General features: G+C 46.1%; 1 pseudogene; it reads left to right on the top strand.

The window, feature by feature from the left end:
• Positions 1-1,119: 1,119 nt before the first annotated feature.
• LOC142446925 (glyceraldehyde-3-phosphate dehydrogenase-like) lies at positions 1,120-2,122 on the top strand (annotated as a pseudogene).
• Positions 2,123-5,160: the final 3,038 nt, after the last annotated feature.

Genomic DNA, 5,160 nt, shown 5'->3' with positions numbered 1-5,160 from the left:
CTCCCTCCCTGCTCCTCCCTCCCTCATGAACACTTGATAATTTATATATTATTATTTTGTCATATCTTACACTGTCCGACGTCCCCCTTCACCCACTTTTCTGTTGTCCTTCCCCCAGGGAGGAAGTTATATGTAGCTCCTTTTAATCGGTTCCCCCTTTCCACCCCACCCTCCCAGTATCACCATTCTCACCATTGGTCCTGAAGGGATCATCTGTCCTGGATTCCCTGTGTTTCCATTTCCTATCTGTAACAGTGTACACCCTCTGGTCTAGCCAGATTTGTCAGGTAGAATTGGAATTGTGATAGTGGAGGAGGGGAAAGGGGGAAGAAGCATTTAGGAACTAAAGGAAAGTTGTATGTTTCATCATTGCTACACAGCACCCTGACTGGCTCGTCTCCTCTCCATGACCCTTCCGTGAGGGGATGTCCAGTTGCCTACAGATGGGCTTTGGGTCTCCATTCCACACTCCTCTTCATTCACAATGATATGATTTTTTGTTCTTTGATGCCTGATAACGGATTCCTTTGGCACCTCGTGATCACACAGGCTGGTGTGCTTCTTCCATGTCGGTTTTGTTACTTCTGAGCTAGATGGCTGCTTGCTTACCTTCAAGCCTTTAAAACCCCAGACATTATATCTTTTGATAGCCAGGCACCATCAGCTTTCTTCACCACATTTGCTTATTCGCCCACTTTGTCTTCAGCAATCGTGTTGGGAAGGTGAGCATCATGGAATGCCAGTTTAATAGAACAAAGTACCCTTTCATTGAGGGAATACTTGAGTGGAAGCCCAAGGGACATCAGTTCTTAACACAAACTTAAACTTAAGTTCACTTTGCGTGATAATCATAAGTTGATGACTGCATGAGAGATCATTCCAAGATCAAGGAACAACATCACATGAGTAGAGACAAAAATAACTGGACTGTCTAGATTGCTTTTTATTTTATTTGCTACCATGTTACTAGATTATTATAATGAAATATGCAAAGAAGACCTGGAGTTAGAAATTCAAAAGGGAAGACCATGCTCAGTATATTTTGAGCTAAAAGAATGAATGAAAGAAAAATTCGACCTCTCCCGTTCCCATGCAGTCCCAGCCGCATCCCTGAGACACGATGGTGAAGGTCGGAGTGAACGGATTCAGCTGCATTGGGCACCTGGTCACCAGGGCTTCTTTCAATTCTGGCAAAGTGGACATTGTTGCCATCAATGACCCCTTCATTGATCTGAACTACATGGTCTACATGTTCCAGTATGATTCCACCCATGGCAAGTTCAATGGCACTGTCAAGGCTGAGGGTGGGAAGCTTATCGTCAATGGGAAGTCCATCTCCATCTTCCAGGAGCGAGATCCGCCAACATCAAGAGGGGTGAGGCCAGTGCTGAGTATGTCGTGGAGTCCACTGGTGTCTTCACCACCATGGAGAAGGCTGGGGCTCACTTGAAGGGCAGGGTCAAAAGGGTGATCATCTCTGCCCCTTCTGCCGATGCCCCATGTTTGTGATGGGCGTGAACCACGAGAAGTAGGACAACTCCCTCAAGATGGTCAGCAATGCCTCCTGCACCACCAACTGCTTGGCCCCCCCTGGCCAAGGTCATCCAGGACAATGTTGGCATCGTGGAAGGACTCATGACCACAGTCCATGCCATCACTGCCACTCAAAAGACCGTGGATGACCCCTCTGGGAAACTCTGGCACGATGGCCGTGGGACTGCCCAGAACATCATGCCCCCATCTATTGGCACTGCCAAGGCTGTGGGCAAGGTTATCCCAGAGTTGAATGGGAAACTGACTGGCATGGCCTTCTGTGTCCCCACCCTCAATGTGTCCGTCGTGGATCTCACCTGCCGTCTGGAGAAAGATGACAAGGACGATGACCTCAAGAAGGTGGTGAAGCAGGCGTCTGATGGTCCCCTAAAGGGCATCGTGGGCTACACTGAGGACCAGGTTGTCTCCTGTGACTTTCAACAGTGACACCCACTCTTCCTCCTTTGATGCTGGGGCTGGCATTGCCCTCAACAACCACTTTGTCAAGCTCATTTCCTGGTATGACAATGAATTTGGCTACAGCAACAGGGTGGTGGACCTCATGGTCCACATGACCTCCAAGGAGTAAGAGCCCCCCTGGACCACCAGCCCCAGCAACAGCACTGGAGGAAGAGAGGCTCTCAGTTGCTGGGGTGTCTTTGTCCCCAACTCAATCCCCCAACATACTGAGAATATAACATCCAGACCCCCTGAAGGAAGGGGAGGGGCTTAGAGAGCCTGACCTTGTCGTGTACCATCAATAAAGTACACTGTACCCAGCCCCCACCCCCCAAAGAAAGAAAAAATCTAAGCTTTAAATTGCAATAATGAAGGTTTCCATGGGCAAAATATTAAACGTTTCAAGAAGCATCAAATAAAGATGGATTCTTGCACAAAGTCACTGCAGCAAAACGCATTAGTGAAAACGAAATGATCAACAACCATTTCAAGAGGCAACATTTTGAAGAAGTTGAGGTTACATGGAAGACAGTGAGAAGCAAGACTCTGGGAACAGACAGAATACTCATAGAGACGTTTCAACAAGCTGCTGGAGCACAGGAAACAATCATCAGTTTGTGCCAGGAAATTTGGAAGACAGCTCTCTGGCCAACTGACTGAAGAGATCCAGATTTGTGCCTGTTCTGCAGAAGTTACTGAACAATACCATTCATATTACATGTAAGTAAAACTTTGCTGAAGTTGATTCAAAAATGGTTGCAGTGGTATATCCACAGCTAACTGCCAGAAGTTCAAGCTGAAGTCAGAAGAGGGCGTGGCATAGGGATCTCATTACTGACATCTGATGGATCTTTGGGGAACATAGACTATCGGAAAGGTGTTTACTTGTGTTTTATTGACTACGCAAAGGCATACTACTCTGTGGATAACCTTGAGCACCATGGGAATTCCAGAACAATTAACTGTGTTCATGTGAAACCTATACATGGACCAAGAGGCAGTTGTTAGACCCAAACAAGGGAGCGCTGCGTGGTTTAGAATCTGGAAAGATGCGGATCCTTTCACCATACGTATGCAATCGGTATGCTGAGCACACGTCACCTAGGAGCCTGAACTATATTAAGAAGAACGTGGATAAAAAAAGAAGAAGGTGGATTTCAGGAAGGCATGTTAACAACCTGAGATATGCACACAACACCATCTTTTCTGCTGAGAGAGAGGAGACCTTGAAACATTGCTGATGAAAGTCAAAGACCGCAGCCTTCAGTGTGGATTGCAACTCACGTTAAACAAAATCCAAATCCTCACAAATGGATCCATAGACAACATCGTGAGAAGTGGAGAAAAGACAGCAGTTGTCCAGGATTTCATCTTGCTTGGATCCAGCAGTCAATGCGCACGGAAGCAAGGGTTCGAGAAATCAAATGACGCAGTGCATTGGGTCTACCTGCTGCCCGAGACCTCTTCAAAGTGTTGAAGAGCGGTGACGGCATTTTGCGGACGAAGGTGTCCCCGACCCAAGCTATGGTATTTTCAGTTACCTAAAATGCACGTGGAAGTTGGACACTGAATAAGGAAGAGTGCAGAAGAATGGATGCATTTGAATGAAGATGTGGACGAAGAACATGGAAAGTTCTGCGGACTGGCAAAGGAACAAACAAGCCTGTCTTGGGAGAAGTACAGCCAGAATGCTCCTTAGAGGCATAGATGGTAAGACTTTGTCCCACATTCTTTGGAGATGTTTATCAGGAGGTACCAGCTCCTGGAAAAGGACGGCATGCTGGTAAAGGGATATCAAAAACAGAGGCGGGTCCTCAGTGAGGTGGATTGCACAGTGACCGCGACATCCCGAGGCAGTGTTTCTTCCTGTCATTCATAGGATAGTTGTGCGTTACTGACTCAGTGGCACGCAATAACAGCAACATCATGTTACTATTCTATTGCACACCTTTAAAGTCTTTGGATTTATAACTGTCCTTGCGTAGGTGAGAGATTAATTAGAGTTATTGCTTTGGTGATAACGTTTATTGTGCCAACCTGCCCAATAAACACATGTGGGGTTAATCGAAGGACAGAGAGATAAATGACTCGGTGAGCCCCGCCTTTCTAGTTCTCCAATCTCTTGCATTCACTTCTTGCAAGACATCCCTGAGGAGAAGCCGCATGGACCTACCCCTGATGCAGCCCTGGGTGCTGGAGCAGCCGGGTGGAGACCCTGCCAGCACTGAGATGCTTACATGCTCACTGATTCGGCTTTCCTCCTACAGTCAGCGTCATAGTGTGTGTTTTGTGGGATGAGGAGGACTTCGTATGGGTTAATGTTGGACTTGCGGGCTTGGGCAGCACTGGGTTGGGATGTTTTCTTGATGTGCACTTACCCTTTATATAAAAGTCTCACTTATACATGAGTTTCTGTGGATTTGTTTCTCTAAAGTACCCAGACTAACACATGTGGGTTTATGATTGGGCGAGTAGTATAATGACTGGTTTTGAACTAATAGGCCGATGTATCTTAAGTGATGTCCTGCCTAGCCTAGGTGACTCGTTTTTAAAAAACCTTTCTTTCCTTGCGACAGTCGGTGATTGAGTGCATATCATTACACACTATAGAAGCAATAAACAGAAGCCATTGTCGGCATTTAAGTTGTTAGATGCTGTTGACCCCTTTTGAACTATTGTATGTTAGAATCAGACTTCCGAAGCGTGTGGGCCTGGGATTTTGTTTTCATATGTGCATTTTTACACACAAAGTCATCATTTTCTCCCTTTGAAGCCCTGAGGCTCACATCAAAGCAAGAACATCAGAGTTTATGGGCTAAGCTTTCGAAATGTTAAGCCTTGCTTCAGAGTGAGACCTGCAAATTATCTTGAAAGTTAAATGCCAAGGGCAAAGTCCACCTGGAGAACTTGGATTAAATAAACAGCAGGCCCCCAAGCCAATGAGCAAAACGAAGCTGGTAAAGAATTGCTTTTGATGGCCTAAATTAGGCCACCAGGAGGAATGCAAACTACAATCAGCTTCTCTGCCATCCTGTTTTTTTTTAAGAATAAAAATCATTTATTCGGAAATGATTAATAGAGTCTTTCCCCTCAATGCCTCTTTCTGAACAAAAAGAGGTGGATACTGTACTAGGTCTGGGAGGTGGAGAGGGAGACATGACAGACCCA

Source organism: Tenrec ecaudatus, chromosome 4 (assembly GCF_050624435.1).
Source record: "Tenrec ecaudatus isolate mTenEca1 chromosome 4, mTenEca1.hap1, whole genome shotgun sequence".
Taxonomy (NCBI): Eukaryota; Metazoa; Chordata; class Mammalia; order Afrosoricida; family Tenrecidae; genus Tenrec; species Tenrec ecaudatus.
The sequence above is the reverse complement of the archived record's forward strand: the minus strand, read 5'-3'. Positions and strand labels throughout refer to the sequence as shown.